Source organism: Haliotis cracherodii, unplaced genomic scaffold, assembly GCF_022045235.1.
Source record: "Haliotis cracherodii isolate W230 unplaced genomic scaffold, xgHalCrac1.p SCAF_3, whole genome shotgun sequence".
Classification (NCBI taxonomy): Eukaryota; Metazoa; Mollusca; class Gastropoda; order Lepetellida; family Haliotidae; genus Haliotis; species Haliotis cracherodii.
Window position 1 is genome coordinate 29953002 of NW_027266286.1, and position 20370 is coordinate 29973371.

Sequence of the window (20370 nt, forward strand, 5' to 3'; positions counted from 1 at the left end):
ACACAGTGTATTTCTAGTCCATACTGGAAATGCTTCAATACATTCAAGACATTTCTCTGCTTGCTTCGCAGCCTAGCTAATTAAATGCAAGTGGGGACAGACAGCTTGCTAATGGTTGGACGTTAGTCGTACCTGTGGTGTCATTTTTTAGTGCGGGAAAGCATAAGCAGGAAAAGGCGCGGATGCGATCAGCTCATGAAAGATGAGACTGAACTTCGACGATGTTCTGCGGCACCTGGGGGAGTTTGGACGCTATCAGAAATGGGTGTACTTTCTCCTGTGTCTTCCTGGACTCACCTTTGGTAGCAGGATGATGATCAGCGTGTTCCTCCTCAACGTTCCAGATCACAGGTGAGTTGGTCAACCGAGCAAGTTTACTTGAATGATCATACATTGAATATGGTTGAGTAATGCATATGAAATATTCTAGCAACTTTAAAGGTTATACTTAAGTGTGTAATGACTTCACGACATCGCGTTTATTTAATCAACTTGTGTAGTTATTCAAATTCGGAATCAACATTTTACACCCGAAATGTTAAACTCTTATATAATAGCATTGTATTGGCTGTAGTAGAAGGATATCTGTGCAAGTCCATACACAGGTCCAAGGCTGTAATATATCTTTTGTCAGTCCTTGCATTGAGAACGCATTTGTGGTTGCAGAAACTGTTTTAATCAAGATTACACTACATCATTTACTGAATGTTGGTTAATGCACTTTGCCTATCTGTAACTGAACGTGAATCGGGTATATCCAATCATAGCTTCGATAACCAAAATAACTTTTATCAAAGTCTTGTTTCCACCCTTGCCACATCAAGCCCACTTTCCTGTGCTAAATATGTTTGAGAACGTTTGACAAAATCAGCATCCACGACTGGTTGACACGAATATGTCTTTTTCTTCTTTTAAACCCCCAACGATTGCCTATGTTTTTGTGTCCGGGATGAATTCGCGAATGTGTTCGTTATCTGATCGACTAGGTCGTCGCCTATCTTTGTGAAGCTCTACGAGATAAGAACAGGTATCTGATTGCATATCGCGTTTTGATTACAAGGGGCACAACTCTGATGTACGCGAGGTGGCGCCAGGGTCGAGCCAAGAAAAGTGGCCTAGATGTGCAAGGGAAGATACTAGGTTTTGATATAGGCTAGTGTACACGCTTGCCTCGGGAAGATGACTCCATACATGCTAGGTGATCTTCCCTATAATGATGTATCATTTGTTAAATTGTGATGTGTTAACATTTAATTTGAAGTGTTAACAGGAATTATTATGCAAGTGCCTCAGATACCCCATTATGACTTACATGTACTTATATCAGGACAAAATGTGCATAACTGGCCCATTTGAAAAACTGAAATCTTGTATTCACAACGGCAAGAATCCAAAGAAGCAGGTTGCAACAGCAGGTATGATCATTTAAGTTGTTGAAACAACGGCGACGTTGTGACGAGACACAACGAACAATTCTCAGTTCAAGCTCCAAAGCATGATGATCAAGATAAAGCTCTCCGATCAAATGTTCACAAACTGTTAAATCCTTCCTCATTCTTCAGTTAGTATACAGTATGCAGTTAGTCATGAATACCACTATTTGTCTGTTTCCTGCATGATCGATGTGGCCACTTCGAACCGCGATGACCAGTGCAGTGTTCTACCTTTGGCTTATATAACCTTATAACATTGACTTTAATGACAATTTATCTCCAGAGCGTGTCCATGTTAAGTGACACTGAGCAGTGATTAAAGTTTAACGCAATACTTGGTGATCTTCTGTCCGTTGTCCTACAGGTGCGCCATCCCCGGCTACAACAACGACACCTACGATGTACAGTCTGTCAACCACGCCCATCTTATCAACGCTACCATCCCCTACGTCAAAAGAGACGGCAAACTGCAGCTTGACCGTTGTCACATCTACCGTGACATTGATAACATCACCAATGTGGGCGCCAACCGTACAGTGGTCGGCTGTAAGAAGTGGGTGTATGACAAGTCAGTGTTCGAGTACACTGCCTCAATGGAGGTAAACCATTTTCTAAGTCACGCGTTGAGATCATTTTATACACAACTTGAAGCACACGTATGGTTTGCTTGCCAAGGCGCCACGGAAAATATTATGACAAACCACATTCCTGGTGATGTGGCACTGGTTCAACTAAAACTGCTTCGACTTCTATCTGATGTATGGTTTGCTTCCACTTCTATCTGATGTATGGTTTCTTTACCAAGGCCTCCACAAAATTGATTAACAAATCACAAGAATGGTAATTGCTGATGCTGTGGAATTTGGATTTGGCTTTGGTTTATTAAGTATGTTTATTCCAGGAAGGATTAATGATACACGAATAGCACGTACATGTACATAGTTTCTTTGGCAAGGCATCCTAGAGAATATTATGATAAACTACAAGATCAGAAATTCTAGGTACTGTGACACAGGCCACAGGCTTTTATTTCACATACCTTCTGGAACGACTTTATGATACAATGTTGACAGATCGTACTGTTTCATTCAGTTTAGTTTTGTGTGTGACGACGCCATACTTGCAACTCACACTACAATGATCTTCATGGGTGGGTGCTTCTTTGGGGCATTTGCTTCTGGAGCCCTGGGCGACAAGTGAGTCCATATAATCTTTAGTCAAATAATAAACATGTTAAACAAAGAAGTTGACATTATAACTTGCACAAAAGTTCTGGCAATTTATCGAAAAAAATAAATTGTATCCGAAAATCCTTGTAAAAATAACTTTTGACTGTTGAAAATAAAGTAATTGCCAGCCACCAAAATTACATTGTTGCAAGGTGTTTCCATAAAAAAAGCTTTAGTTATCCTGTTTTGTAGTAGTAGCTGAAAAAATACCTAATCTTTATACAAAGTCCCCAGAATATCTTTTTGTGGTACTATTAATGTACAATGGTGCATGACGATTTCAATGAGCAATATGCGAGACTTGCTCCAAAGGTTTTTAATTAGGATTACCGCATTCAAGGCTTAAGGATTCAAAAGGAAATGGCACACGGAATGGGAGTGGTTCCAAATTTGATGCATCAGTGACCAATATTGTATAAGATGCTAGTCCCCATTCTGGTGGGGCAGGATACGCCTACTCTATCAGATAATATTCATGATTATGGAAAGGATTTTGTCGCTTTTAACTATCAAATTATTGTTGTCCACAACGAAAAGCAGAAAATGTCGAATATTCGTGCTTCCCTAAAACCCCGAAGACTCTCGCATTTGGAAAAGTTGTCAGTACATGGTTAATTTCTGAACATTTGACTTCTTTTGTTCAGTGTTTTGGTTTCGATCATGATAATCATGGGCTTCTCCATTGCCAAACGATCTTAACGTTTTGTTCAAAGTATACCAGATCTCCTGAATAACGCCCAACTTAGCTAGGAGTAATTCCGGTGCATAGACATTGTACATTTCTTTGCCGTTTGTTTTGCAAGGATCGGGCGGAAGAAGGCTCTTTATCTGGGAATTGTGTCCCTCATCGCTGGGGGAATCATCCTCAACTGGTCCAGCAACTTCGTCATGTTCGCCATCCTACGCTTTATCAACGGTGCCTCGGCAACCGGAATCTTTACCACTTGTTTCGTAATGGGTACATGCTAATCAAATTACCTAAAATACTGTCATAGTACTGTTACCAAAGCTGCCAGCGTCCAATACACGCAACGACTGCAATACTACATGTTCCTGAGACAAGGATGTTAACTGAAGTCCAGTTTCCACCCTTGCCAAACTAGGCTGGAATTTCTGAGTTATATCTTGGCTTGCCTAACGAGACTGTGCACAGTTCAATTAAAATGGCATAGCGACATCCTGTTCATAAACAACATGGCGACTGCCGCGCAGATTTCTGTCGATTACAAGATTTGCTAAAGGACGTGTACCGTTAACTGGGTGTCGACAGGTATTTTCCAAGTCTTTTCATGTTTCAAGTTAACGTGCTCAAGTGCGATGGATTAGCCTAGTGGTTAAAGCGTTCACTAGTCACGCCGAATATCCGGGTTCGATTCTCCATATGGGTACAAAAGAGGCGTTATATACTTGTTACCCTGTCTGACACAGGACACGACATTAAGGGTTGAAAAAAGCACGGATCAGCTCGGAGTCAGTATACTGTGTCTTAAATAACTACTACTACTACTACTACTACTACTACTACTACTACCACTACCACTACTACTACCACTACTACTACCACCACTACAACTACCATACGAGTCCATTTAAATAGCTCATAAATATGTTCTAAGCGTACATTGCTTGTCTTCAGCTGCGATTTGTCTTCAGCTGCGATGTAACAGATTGTAGCAGGGAAGACTTTATGTCCTGAGGCAGCTTGTTCCTTTTGCCTGACAGGAGGAAGTTTTTGTCTTCAATGCGATCAAGAGGTCTGTCTGTTGTGATCTGGCAGGATTCTAAGCATGGATCGTGATCATCACTATCTACTATACTACCTTAAATCAACTCTGCCACAATCAGTACCATTACTGCATCCCTATCCTATACCCTCGCCAATAATTGCAAAATTGCTGGTGTGGCCTTCAACACTCACAAGCCCTACAACCAGCTGTACCACTAGCTAGTTGTCCAAATGCATGGTTGTGTTATATATGATACAGAAAATTCGAGATAAAAGTACCGTTGCAGTTCAAACAGTATAAAATACTTCATCAAAGTTGTCGGCATTTGTAATTAGAACATGCAGTAATAATGTGGAACAACAAAGTCGTATGGGTATTTGTTTTCTGAGAAACGAGTAACTTTGGAATATCAAAATGAATTTTACTCTAATATATTAATAGGTATGGAGATAGTAGGTCCCTCTAAGCGTGTATGGACGGGGATAATTATCGAGGTGTTCTTCGCACTTGGCATGACGATGTTGTCCGCAGTTGCCTACTTCATCCGAGACTGGCATACGCTGGAGCTGGCCATGTCCATTCCTATCGCCTTCTTCCTCATTTACTGGTGGTCAGTGTTAAATAGTGTGTTGATAATAACATTTATAGCTCCAAGAGCTGAACTTTCAAATTGTTCTAACCTAAATGTAAACCATAAAAGATAATACACCTTCTGCAAAAACACCGTCTGTTTGAAAATGAACAGATAAATATCCTTAAGCTAATAACTGAATTGAGATAATTGGCCTTATGTTATACTGTAAAGCAACCTAATGATTTCTTTTCATTTGTTGAAGGAAAGTTTGCAATGGCATAGACGAAGGACCCGTGGAGATCCGGGGTAGAATAGGTCTTCAGCAACCCATGGTTGCCGTAAAAGGCGACTATGCTTGACGTTAGAGGCGACTAACGGGAACGGGTGGTCAGGCTCGCGGACTTGGTTGATGCATGCCAACGATCTCAATTGCGTGAATCGATGCTCATGATGTCAATCACTGGATTGTCTGGTCCAGACGCGATTATTTACAGATTCCGTCATATAGCTGGAATATTGTTGAGTGCGGTGTTAAACAAAACAAACACCCAAACAAACAAACAAAGCATAGGTGAAATGTTTTAGAGGTTGGGCTATGACAGGTATTTGATTCATCTTAAGAAGAATATTTGATCTTCTTTACAGGCTCATTCCAGAATCTCCAAGATGGCTGATGAACGAGTTCCGGTATCAGGAAGCAGAAGTGATCATTCGTCGCGCAGCAGACGTGAACAAAGTCAAGTTACCTGAAAACCTGTTTGAACAGCAAGAGAAGACAGAGGCTGAAACACATGATGACAACAAACCCAAGGGCAGCTTCTTGCATCTCTTCACCACTCCAGTCATGTGTACACGAACTCTTATTATATTCTTTAACTGGTAATGTGGTATTCGGCCATTCTATTTCTCATTGTAATGATAGAAATTATATTTACAAATAACAATTTTTAATGCCATCATTATGTCATGCATCGTGCATGTTCATGTCAACTAACCTGTCTATTGTCATTTAGTTTATGGATTCTTCCCTTGATCAACTTAAGGGAAATATCAAGGAGCATATATAGCTTAACGGTTATGTTAATATGCAAATGGTTGAAACTGCGATAACCAAGAGTATGTTGTACACTCTAATGGAAAAATGGATCCCATATACTACATGTTTGAAACTTGCATCAAGGATGGTGGCCAGCATGGTGTACTATGGACTGTCCCTCAACTCAGACAACCTTGGGGCAGGCAGCCTCCACCTCAACTTCCTGCTGGTAGGCCTGGTGGAATTACCGGCCTGTGCTTTTGTATAGGGACTGCTCAACAAACTGGGGAGAAAGGTCATGCACTGTGCATCTATGTTAATAGGAGGAGTGTCCTGCATCCTTACCATCTTCACCATCCTATATGCTGATCGGTGTATGTAGACATGGATTTACCTCTCTCTATGTCAAACCGTTACACTAATTCCCTTTCAAAGCGCCTCAATGGCGCATCTTTGCCATTGAACGCGAAGCCTGTCAAGCGATGAGTATATCAAGTGTCAAATTCTAGGTGTTTTTGCCATGCTTGAAGTTTGATGCTTGAACTTTTATTTCTCACCAAACGTCCATGTCATGATACTGTTGTCGTTTACAACTTACTGAATGTATTGAAAGTATTTACAAAGCGTTTCGCATTGTAGCTTTACAATGGGTCACCGTGCTGCTGGCTATGATAGGGAAGCTTGGGGCAACAGCAGGCTTTGCCATCATCTATATCTTCTCCTCAGAGCTGTTCCCAACAGTAATTCGCCACTCTGCCACCGGCGCCAGTTCCTCCTTGGCCCGGGTAGGAGGCATGATAGCACCGTATATAGCAGACTGGGTACGTATTGCAAGCAGATAATCCTTGCCATCCATGTCCAAACGTACGAAGTGTGACTCATGTTTGAGTTACTAAACTGGAGAACATAGTTATGGTTTAAGTGGGTGAGTGAGTACGAATTATTCAACCCAAAAATAAAATTTCGTCACTGTAGCAGTTGTTTCTATGTCCAAGTTTATTCAACCATTTGAATTCAAGCCCATTTGTTTAACATGTAGCATATTTGCATAAAAAATATACTTTTGATCACTCTTGGCCACAAGAACTGAATCTACATTTTGTTTGAAGTGAAAGGGTTATATTCGATTGTCGTACCGTCATAATTGCTGTAATAATTCTGGTACTCAATGAATTTGGTTACATGGTCACTGTTTAACAATACGAATTACTCAATTAACAGAGCAAGTTGGTTGACGGGGACTTTGGCCGCGCCCTGCCACTTTTAATGTTTGGCGGTCTGGCCGTCTTGGCAGGTCTTTTGTCCTTACTCCTGCCGGAAACACTCAACAGAGACCTTCCGGAGACCATTGAGGACGGGATCAAGTTTGGCAGGTAACAATATTGTAGTTCAGGAAAACGGGAGGCTCTCACCAGATTTTCTCCACGTAAATGAAAAGGAAGGAAAGAAGGAAAGAAGGAAACAGTGTAAACGCCTGAGCTTTGGAACAATTCACACTACTCATGTTTAGAATAACAATTAAACATATTTCTAAATGATCACTGTCATATACATGTCACAGGAACAACAAAGTTCTCGTTCTGGGCTGATGTTTTATTTATGATGAGTCCTGTAATTATAACAAAATCACATGTTACATGGCTTGGTGGTCCGGCATGGTGTGTCTTCAGTTCCTAACACATGCTGACCATGTAGTTGTTTTTAACTACTATATTATTGATATTCATTTCCATAATAAAACAGTTATCTACTATATTATTGATATTCATTTCAATAATAAAACAGTCATCTACCATATTATTGATATTCACTTCAATAATAAAACAGTCAACTGTTTCATTATTGAAATGAATATCAATAACATAGTAGATATCTGGACTAATATAATTCACTCAAGAATGGACCTATTTCAATCAAAAAAAAGATTAAAGGCATTCACACAACCCATTCAACATACCTGTAATTATAACAAAATCACATGTTACATGGCTTGGTGGTCCGGCATGGTGTGTGCTGGGTTCCTAACACATGCAGTCTTTATAGAGGACAGTCATGTGATCTGCCTCTACATCATTTGCAGGGACTGCATGTGCCAGGGCCCAGGATGTACCTCACAGACCACAGTTAAGGTGGCCTGTTCAAGCCAATATTAGATATGGAAACAAGTTGGTGACATAATTAAAATATTAGTAAAACTTAACCTGCGACACCTTCCCCCCTTTTGTAAAATGTCGTCCCTGACATTTCAAATACGAACAGCATCTGAAAATAAAAACCAACAAATTAGCACATAGATACAAAAATTGTCTGAACAACTTGAGAAATCAGACAAAGATTTCAGTATCAGCCTGATGCTGCATGACCCAGTTGCCATCATTGAACCAGACAGGTGGTCTTCTTTCACGACTGGATCGCCGTGGAACAAATGGACTTACATTTGGATCAAGAGCCATATTCTGTTCCTGAGTTGTATTTCCAACATTGACATCATTGGAAATCTGTGATGCAGTATTATCCGTCTCAGTGGAAGATGAAGTGATGGAAATATCATGGTTTCCATGACCACCCCCAACAGAGAAAACTACCATGTCCTCGCAATCACTGTCCTCCGTCGAGGAATGATCGGATTCAAGGATTCTCACATTGACTTGGTTGACTTTGCCTAGGTTCCTGCTCATGTCAAACTGGAAGAGACATGTAAGGAAGCAACATATTTCTGTGCAAAGTTTTTGTGGGGCCTTGTCCATCTTCTCTTTTGACGATGTATACCGGGATGTCTCGGTTGGGCTGGTGAAGAACAACATAAGACTCACGCGACCAAAAATCTGCTAACTTATGTTTTCCCTTAAAACCTACATTTCTCACAAGAACCCCGTCACCTTCAGAAAGAACAGCTTCCCTCACTCTACGGTCATACCTCTTCTTGTGCCGACTGGCAGCCTTTCCCGACTCTGCGGAAGCAACCTTGCAAGCAAAATTCAACCTTTCCTTCAATTGTGAAACATAATCTGTCCCAGAACTTTCTTGCCAATCTTCAGAACCAATACCAAGAAAAGCATCCAAAGCTAAACGTGGATGGCGCCCGAACATAAGAAAAAAAGGTGAATAGCCTGTACTATCATGTCTGGTAGCATTGTATGCATGTACGAGAGCTGGAACATACATTGTCCAATTTTCCTTCTGATTGTCCTCCAAAGTACCTAGCATTTTGAGGAGAGTCTGATTAAACCGTTCTACCATACCATTTCCCATAGGATGATATGGTGAGGTGCTAGTCTTAACTGTACCTGCAAGCCTGCACAAAGCTCTAATGACCTTAGATTCAAAGTTGCGTCCTTTGTCACTATGCAGCCGAGCTGGAAATCCATAATGAAGGAAAAAATCAAACAATGCCTTGGCTGTTGTGTTAGCAGTCTGATTTCTGGTAGGAATAGCCTGTGCAAACCTAGTAAAATGATCAGTGATAACTAGGATATTACCACAGCCCCTAGCTTCCTCTAGTGAGAGGTAATCTATACAAACCAACTCCATGGGTTGACTAGTAGTCACATTAACTAATGGAGCAGCAACTTGGTTTGGAGAATTTTTTCGTCTGATGCATCTCCCACAACAACGTACCTTTCTATCCACATCACTGGTTAAACCAGGCCAATAGAATCGTGATTGTGCTAAATCCAATGTTCTATCGCGTCCTTGACCCATATCATCATGCAGTGCATCAAGAACAAGTTTTTGCCATTGCTTTGGTAAGACAAGCTGATGTCCTAAACTGTTTTGATGCCACCTCTTCCTGAAGAGGACACCATCCCTCAAAACAAACTTAGACCATTGTCCTAAGAGTCTACGGACTGTGTCAGTCACCTTACTCAATTGACGTGACGTAGGTTTTCTCTCGTTCAAAACAAAACCTGCAACCCTAGCTATATCCGGATCCTTAGATTGTTCAAATGCCCAATCAACATGATTAAAAGGGACTTTGCTTTCCTCAACAGCTAGACTAACAGTCAAACACCTAACAGCATTCACGGTCTGACAGCAACAAACTGCTTTTACTACATCTGCCTGAATATGCTGAGAAAACTGAGGGTGACGAGATAATGCATCAGCATCCTTGTTGATTTTCCCTGCACGGTAGACAATCTTGAAATCATAAGTGGATAAAGCAGCTAGCCACCTATGACCAGTTGCATCCAGCTTGGCTGTTGACAAAACATATGTAAGGGGATTGTTGTCCGTTCTTACTTCAAAACGACTTCCATACAGATACTCATGGAATTTGTCACACACAGCCCACTTTAGCGCCAAGAATTCCAACTTATGAGCTGGGTAATTTCTCTCAGGTTTCCTAAGTGCTCTACTGGCGTATGCTATCACACGTTCCCTACCATCCTGAACTTGATAAACTATTGCCCCTAGACCTTCCATACTTGCATCTATGTTAATGATAAAAGGTAAAGTGTAGTCTGCATAGGCTAGCACTGGAGGTGATTTAAGACACTGTATCAGTGTATCAAAAGCTTTCTGCTGTTTGCTATTCCAAGTCCATATTCCCTTCTGTTTTGGCTTTCCTTTCTGCAGATTCCCAAGAAGTAAATCGGTCAAAGGTTTCGCTATCCTGGCATAGTTCTCGACAAATCTACGGTAATAACCGGTGAAACCCAGAAACTTCTGTAGCTCTTTAATGTTCTTAGGAATTGGCCAATTTATCAGTGTTTCCACTTTCTCTGGATCTGTTTCTACACCCTGTGATGACACAATATGCCCTAGGTATTTAACCTTATTTCTGAAAAGCTCACACTTTGAAGGTTTCAACTTTAGACCATGTTCTCGCAACCTCTGAAAAACAGCCTCTACTCTCTCCAAATGTTGTTCAAACGTTTGTGAGAAAATAATGATGTCATCAATATATACTACTCAAAATTTGATAAGGATCGTAGATATTTTTCTTAATAAAAAACAAAATAACTGCATAACTGGCAATATTGTGTTCAAGTGAAATCAAAAAGGTCTCCAACACACGTGCACGTGCATTTCATGCCATGGGAAATGCGTTTCACATCACAGTTCATGCTTTTGCTACCATTGCACGATTTCCAATCAGGCAACGGTGTCTGATTCATTGTGAAACTGTAAACTCAATTGTGTGTTTACACTACGTTTATCTACGCAATGCCCCCTCAACGCGTAAGGTGTCGCCTGACGACAGAATAACTGGGCAGATGTATTGGAATGCTTGATGCTGGCTATTCACAACATGACGTTGCCAGTGCACTAAACGTCAGCCAGAGTGTTGTAAGCAGGGCCTGGTCCCGACAGCAAAATTTTGGTACAGCAGCACACCGACATGGGGGTGGTCGTCAGAGGTCGACAACCCAACGCCAAGATCATTTTGTGGCTCTTCAGGCACGACGTCATCCCTTCTGGACAGCAACCAGCCTACGTAACGACCTCCTGAACGCCTCGGGGGTGAATGTGTCCACTCAGACGATACGGAATCGTCTTCACAATGCAGGTCTCTACTCGAGAAGGGCATGTGACTTTTCGACACCGGCGGGAGCGATTGGAATGGGCTGAAGATCATGTCACTTGGACACGGAACGATTGGGTTCCAGTTCTGTTCACCGATGAGTCCAGGTATTGTTTGGACTTTACAGACAGGAGGCAGCGGGTGTGGCGACGACAACGTGAACGTTTCCATGATGCCAACATCAGTGAACATGACCGTTATGGTGGTGGTTCCATCATGGTCTGGGGTGGAATCAACAGAGATGGAAGGACAGATCTTCATGTCCTGGAGAGAGGAACAATGACGGGGGTGAGGTACCGGGATGAGATCCTCGATGTGTACGTCAGACCCTACGCTGGTGCTGTTGGCCCTGAGTTCATCCTGATGGATGATAACGCCCGTCCTCATCGCGCCAGGGTGGTTGAGCAGTACCTTGAGCAGGAGACAATTGTCCGCATGGATTGGCCAGCGCGCTCGCCGGACTTGAACCCGATTGAGCATGTCTGGAACATGCTGCAGGTTGCCCTTTCACGCCGTAGAGCACAACCCACGACTTTGGCAGAGCTCGGACATGCCCTCGTGGAAGAGTGGAACAACCTTCCCATTGGGAACATCCGGGTGCTTATTGACAGCATATCTCGACGTTGTCAGGCCGTCATTGATGCAAGGGGAGGTCATACTCGATATTGGCACTTCATCGACTAGTGTAATGATGGACTATCCCTCATAACTGTGTAATTCTTTCTCTTGTTTGCATTTTTTAATGAAATGCCTTTTGGTGTTTGCAGATTTCAAACATTCCATATTGATACAAGTTCATGCCGTTCATGCATTTTCATTCATAACATGATTAAACACGTTTCTGAGTCAGAGTCATGTCTTTTGTTATGTTTGTGGTAACTTACACACATATCACCTAGTGATCCTTATCAAATTTTGAGTAGTATAGATCAAGCATTCCTTAAGGTGTAAATCCCCCATACATCTTTCCATCAATCTCTGAAAAGTTGCTGGTGCATTTGTCAACCCAAATGGCATTCTATTACACTCATAGAAGCCGAGAGGACCTACAGAAAATGCTGTTTTTTCCTTATCCGGTTCTTTTAACTCTACTTGCCAGTAGCCAGAGCTCAAATCAAGCTTGGAGAACCACCGAGAACCAACAAGACAATCAAGAGTTTCATCTATCCTGGGTAAAGAATATGAATCTCTAATAGTCCTAGCATTAAGTTTTCTCATGTCAATGCATACTCTCAGACCGTTGTCCCTTTTGCGTACTAAGACAATGTTTGAAGAATAAGGGCTACTACTTTCACGAATGGCTCCACACTCAAGCATGTTTTTAAGATGTTACCTTGCTTCTTCAAATAAGGCTGGGGGTATCCTACGGTATGGCTCCTTAAATGGTTTATCATCGGTGAGGTTTATTTCATGTTGGACTGTTGTAGTATGCCTTAAATCCAATGAATGTTGAGACATAATGTCTGACCAATGACTAAGCATACACTCGACCTTGTGTTTCTGTTCACATGACAGTGGACTGCCCTCTAAATCAATGGTAACGGGAGGATTTTCTTTAACAGTACCAGAAGAAAACTTGTCTAAGTTCAACGGTGAACAATCCATCACCTGAACCTCCTGCAAATTACACAGCTTAGCTCTACCTGGGAGTGTAATAACCCTTGCAGATAAATTACAAACTTTGACATGAACTACAGTACTTGTGCCTTGAGCTCCTATTTCTACTACCCTTGGACAGATACCTAACCCTTGAGGTGAACTGCCATTATCTAACTGTTCGGTAACAGCGGTAATTCTGCCTGACTGGGTATGGACTATGCCTCTCAATGTAGCAACTGCCATGGGCTTAAGTGAAAAGGAATGCTTACTGGTAGACCTGACAATACCTACACTGGCATTCAAATATGCCAAGATTGCCTGCCAAGGTTCAGAGACAACATCCAGTGGACAATGGCGAAATAGTTTGAGAGCATTGGTACCTAGAATCACAGGAATTCTAGCATTAAACTCTGTATCCCCAACTACCAAGACTGGAATGTCATACGTTCTAGTATCAAATGCAACGCCAATAGGAACCTCAATATAACCTAAATATGGCAGCTTGTTACCAGTTGCAACACTCACTTCCAATTGAAACTCTTCCAGACTGCGCAACTCAAGATCATTCATGTGCTCATAATAAAACGTTTCTGCAATGGTTGTTACCTGTGAACCTGTATCAAGCAAGACCAAACATTCCCTGCCATTAACAAAGACATTAGCCTCTACACGTGGACCAACTATCCTAGAATACAAGTCATTGGAGCTGTAAGTATCAGTGACGTCTGTTTGCTCCTCAACAGAAGTCAAGATTGGTTTAAAGCCCGGTTACTGACCATACCTCTACCACGACCATGGCCACTACAACGTGAACTAGAATTTCCAGAGTTACTACCAGATTGAGTAACTTGTCCAACTTTGGACTCAAGTTTTGTTAATCTAGTTACAATCTCCCCAACATCCTTCTCCAATTTTGATGATTTATGTTGATTTGAAGTTATCTGGTTTTTCTCTAAATTCTCTAATCTCTTGATAATATCCTTCAAGTATTGAGATATATGTGCATCAACAACCTGAGAATGAACTTGAGGCTTCTTCTGTTTAGAGTCCTTAACCCTATTAGACCCAGTGAGCTCTTGTTCTGTTTCTCGAACAACACGAAGCAGAGAATCAAAATCTGCACAATCATCAAATTTGTGACGCGTGGCATCCTTAAGCCTGTCATTTTTTAAACCACTCCAAAACTTTGTCTTTAAAATGCAATCCCCTGATCCTTCATTTATGAAGTCGCCCTTCATCTTAACTTTCATCAATGTGTCCTCAAGCCTACAAGCCCACGTTGCCATGGACTCACTATCCTTCTGACAATCAGTGAAAAAATCCTGAAGAAGTGCATCAGCTGAACTAACAACACCATATATGCTATCCAGTTTAGCCAAGATTTCCTCAACTGAGGCAGATTCTCCAAGTAAGAGAACAACTTTTCCAGCCTCCCCTTTAAGAGATTTCCGAACAGCCTGAGTTAGGATGGAAGTGGGATAATCTATCTCTAAGCAAGCATTTGACCTCAAAAACCCAACTCTCGAAGGATGATTCCCCCTTAGCATCACTGCCAGAAAATGTTGAAATACGAGGTGGCTGCACATAATGTGTACTAGGTGAAGAAGAAAAGGAATGACTTGCCACCCGGTGAGGTTTTGAACTTGGTGGAAGCACACGGTAGCCAGATGTTTCCATAAACCTGATCATTTTCTGGAGATCCTCACGGCCAATGTGCCCCGCTTCCTCCTTCAAGCCTTCCCAGTCCTCTTTCCCACCAGTAGCCATGGCTGCACGGGTAATCAACAAATAGAGTAATACAACAAAGACTTTCTCAAGCATTAGAAGTGAAAATATATCCATGAAGTTCACAATTATAAATGCTGGACCAAGCTGCTGTCTGAAAACAAACAAGTCATTATTAATGGCATCAATTTGAATCAGTCAATATAAAATGTGTCAGTGAGTATTATTGCAATACTTGTTAAGGGATATCGAGTGAAAATGCAGTGCAGATAAACCTTCCATACAGTCAAAGATTCATTCTTTCCATTTTACTCACAGTAAACTTCTACCTGAATTTGTTTTAAACACCCAGATTATAGTACGCTAACAAAATAATCACACAAAGGTATTCCAAAAACGGAATTCACAGTAAAAAAATAACAAAATCGAACAACAAACATTTCAAATGGCCATGCTAGGTTCATAATCAAGAATGAACATACACAAACTCAATCCTCACTTTGCCGACGAGAACAATGTCACATGCTGACAAAAATATCAAGCAAAGGTAATGCAAAGTCACATGCTGACATCACAATGTCAAGCAAACACAATGAAAAGTATAAAGTCACTTGCCCCTCAGCGAAGTCGGTGAACAGAAAGTTATTGTCCTGGCACAAAAAGAAAAAACAACCAAAACACCAACAACCAACTTAGGAACGCGAACGCGATAACGCGAGTGTACACATGATGCCGGCGATGTCAATCATAATTTCCCCATGGGGTACGGGCCCTACCACTTCCAACTGAATATCTCAACACGAGAAAAGAATTGCTCCATCCATGCGGAGACTGCAGCTGCTGTGATTACAACCACAGGGATACGATGACGTCACGGCCACACAAGCCACAGGTCTTCATTCCTACATCAGCCCCACGTTGGGCGCCATAATGTCACAGGAACAACAAAGTTCTCGTTCTGGGCTGATGTTTTATTTATGATGAGTCCTGTAATTATAACAAAATCACATGTTACATGGCTTGGTGGTCCGGCATGGTGTGTCTTCAGTTCCTAACACATGCTGACCATGTAGTTGTTTTTAACTACTATATTATTGATATTCATTCCCATAGTAAAACAGTTATCTACTATATTATTGATATTCATTTCAATAATAAAACAGTCATCTACCATATTATTGATATTCACTTCAATAATAAAACAGTCAACTGTTTCATTATTGAAATGAATATCAATAACATAGTAGATATCTGGACTAATATAATTCACACAAGAATGAACCTATTTCAATCAAAAAAAAGATTAAAGGCATTCACACAACCCATTCAACATACCTGTAATTATAACAAAATCACATGTTACATGGCTTGGTGGTCCGGCATGGTGTGTGCTGGGTTCCTAACACATGCAGTCTTTATAGAGGACAGTCATGTGATCTGCCTCTACATCATTTGCAGGGACTGCATGTGCCAGGGCCCAGGATGTACCTCACAGACCACAGTTAAGATGGCCTGTTCAAGCCAATATTAGATATGGAAACAAGTTGGTGACATAATTAAAATATTAGTAAAACTTAACCTGCGACATACATATATATTTTAACATTGGCTATGTTATATCCACAGAAAAACCATTACACACAGGTCCACAAATCAAGAAGGTATGTTTATATCCTTTGAGATAGTTATATTGTATGAAAATATAGTTTCGTGAGTCAATGGACTGTCCAGGCACACATACGATAATTCTTCATAAAAAATTATTTTCATCGGAATAAATCTTGGACACCTTATCAATAAATTTCCAAATCTCGATTCGAGGTTTATCAATCACGTTGATAGTATTACGTAAGTTTAAACATCAAATATGAATATTAAAAATGGTGGCGACCATTAACTTTGTTGAAATATGTACAATTTTTTTTTTTACAGAAAAGCAACAAGGCCTTTCTTTGCTTGCAATGGCTGATACCACAGACGTGGATGAGAATCACCCACCTCAAAACAGACAACCAATAGCTCCAGTCAATAGTTGATGTTGGTCTTGATGTGCATTTTTAAAGTCAACGTCACTGATAATCTTGTATGTAATCAGTATTCTTATCACAAAGGTGTGAAGAAAAAGATGGGAAGGATGTTTAGTTTGAAAACTTTTTTATGATTATTTTTACAGTGTTTTCGAAGGTTTACGTATAGACATTATGCTTACCGTAATGGTCAGGCTCGGTGACGTGGCTGGTTGCATGTCTGCGTGTCCCGATGGCGTGAGTTGTTGCTCATGAAATCACTCACTGCTTTTCCAGTTCAATATTCGATTCATAACAGGTCGCTGTCATATAGCTTGATTATTGTTGTTTTCGGCGTTAATCAACAGACACACAACTATAAAGCAAAAGTCAATATAGACAAGTAGAAAATGAAAAACAGCATGCAATACATCATCAATATATAGTTTATAGCAGGTTGCTTCTATGCATCCTGTTCTCAGACTGCTTTGGCGTATGTACACAGATATTGATATACTTAATAATCTCTCCCTGTTTCAGTATTGTTGTCCAGATGCATGCCCTATACGTGACATTTAAATTGGACTGCTTCTTATGATTTACTGCCTGTATTTCACACTTGGAAAAGAATAAATGTGTTTATGTATTGTCACAATGTATTGTATATGCTGTTAAAATTAACATAATATGGTTCACGATACAAAATAGAAGTACTTTAGCACTTTACTCTCTGAAACGTAAAGAACGTCCGGTTGCAAAGCTACGTGGTATAATTTCCTACACTTTTCTTTGCTACATATGACATCCTAACATCCTGTTAAGCTGACATCATAAGAACTCTACAACGGCGTCAGGAACAATGACATACAATCAATCAGGTCACATTACAAACCATCCTATATTAATGTGTCGATTCTTACAACAGGCCTAGGATACAGGACATCTATTTTGCTGGTATGTTCTGGGATGTTCTGTATCACGATGTGAGATGTTAATTATTATTTAATTATCACATCTGATATATTGTGTTACTAGTTTTTCTGAGGAATAATAATTGCTTCATGTCACAAAGGTGCAGCCAAAATAAAAAAGTCATTCGTTCAATTACACAGCCGAGATTTCGGAAACTGAAGGTCAACTATCATCAAATATGATTTATTCATTCTATAAAAGAGCACAGTCAAGATGCATTATTAGACAAATAATTACTCTCGACGAGGCACTATGCGAGGGGGTCAGGTCCGAGGGCCCTTGTTTCCGCATATTGACCTCGTCAAAAGAAAACATTCGTTTTGTTATGCAAAAAATTATTTTTAAAGTTTATGAAGCTATAAAACCGTCCTCTGCGTCATATCAGTAATGTAGTTGCCATCCGTAATATGTAAGTATACCAGACGCCATCTTATTTTGTAGCAGGAGAGTCAATATTCATCAGGGGCGGTGGGGTAGCCTAGTGGTTGAAGCTCGTCACGCCGAAGACCGAGGTTTGATACACATGTGTGAAGCCCATTTCAGGTGTCACCCGCCGTGATATTGCTGGGATATTGCTAAAAGCGGCGTAAAACCATAACTAGGAACTCAATATTCATCACTTGACAGGTCAATACAGATCAATATCAATCAATATTCGAGGTCAATGTAGGTCACATGATTTGGGGGGGCTACATTGAAATTTGTAATACTCCTATTCAGAATCTTCCGATTCCATTGCTTAATGCGTGATCAGTGAAGAAACAATACATTTCGATCTGGACTCCCAAATCATGTGAGTGACCTCGAATATTGATCCGTCACATTATCAGTATTGACCTTCCACGTGATGAATGTTGACTCTCGTCTGCTATAAAAAAATTGCTTCCGGTTGCATTTCACGGTTTGACGTTTTATCAGAAGAAGATCTTGTTGACATTCTTGATAACAGAGATAGCTGTAACACCAGAACCTTGATTAAGTCAGCGACGAGACTCCAGACGATCACTGTTAATCTAAGGGAGGCTACTCGCCTTACTCGACTATCGTCGACTTCATTAGAAATTTTTCTTGCCTAAATTAGGAAAAAGGGCGGAGAAGTTTACAGTCGATTATCGATGGTCAGCATCCCCTCTCAGTTGTTCACTACTAATCAATCAATCTTTATTCGTGATACTGATGAGCCTAAAGGTTTACAGTACAGTCTTGGTTGTGTTAAAAATGTTATAGTTTATTAGTTTCATAGCATGATAATTAAATTTTCGTTTGTATATTGTTATTCCAGCATTCGGATTAGCTGAATTGGTCACGTGTTCTTGCATTCAATTTCCGAAATAAGCCAGGCCCACCGCAGCGGACTAATTATATCACTACGGAATGTTGGGGAATTCAAATATTACAGTCGAGGGAATTCCCTTTCTGCTCACGTGTATCGTCATGCACAGGACATTTCGCGAAGTTCATGCATATTTATTGTACAAACTACCCTTTAAGACTGAAGGCCGACAATGAATGAAACAGCAAACGTGCAGGCTCGCTCGCCTGCTTTTTTCGAGTGACCCCCTTCTCGGGGAACTATTGTTTTGAATATGGCGGTATCTGACCATGTCATTTCAAACCAGGACATATTTGTTCCGGTTCGTTACAGTCTGACAGTTGCAGTCCCGTCTCCTGGCTTGATTGACAGGTCCAATAAACGTTGTTTGGCTACTGAATTTGTAGGCGTGTCAAGTTATGTGCATAAATTAAACAATTACCAGATTCATGACGGGCCACAGTATGTATGCCTACACCTGGAATGTTTATCAATCGCGTCATTTTTGTCTGGTGTGATATATACAACTGTTTTCGGTTGAACCATTGTAGATAACACATGTTTTCGTTGTCGAATTTAATTATAAACACATCGGTTTCAATTCATACCTCAATGAACCGAGAAACAAATCCATAGTCAATCCTCCAATAAATAATCATAGATATACATTTATCATAGTTTCTGTAACCACATATATATCATTAACTGACAGAATTTGTTAACATTTGGTTGTGATGAGGAAATAGGCGATGGTGATGCGTAACGCCATCAAGCACCCAAGTTGGCATGCTGGTACATCTGCAACAACTTTGATTGCACCAGATTATCTCCACTTTGATGGAACGAGAGGAAAGGTTGTAAAATGCAACACAGGATCACTAACATATGTTCCACTTATCAAGGTTAGAATAACTATCAACCGTAACTTCACGGATAGGTGGAAACATGAGGAATACACATCACATCACTGGTCGGCAAATGATAATGCAAGTGTTGAAACGGATTTGTGTCAAATTCTAATCTTCAAAATGATCACTGTCAGATTCACAAAAAACAATTCACCACAGATCCATAGGTGACGAAGGTTTGTTTACATTTATTCGACAGGAGTATCTGGTATGACGGTATAGTTTCATGTTTCAGTGGACTATTGAGGCCAAAATACAATAATTCTTTTATCCCCAAACAGGAAGTTCATCAGCAATAAGTCACGGCACCTTATGAACAGAT

The 20370-nt window shown here is 40.6% G+C and overlaps 2 pseudogenes; one reads left to right on the forward strand and one right to left on the reverse strand.

The window, feature by feature from the left end:
• Positions 1 to 202: 202 nt before the first annotated feature.
• LOC139475808 (organic cation transporter protein-like) lies at positions 203 to 16886 on the forward strand (annotated as a pseudogene).
• LOC139474787 (uncharacterized) lies at positions 13872 to 15670 on the reverse strand (annotated as a pseudogene).
• Positions 16887 to 20370: the final 3484 nt, after the last annotated feature.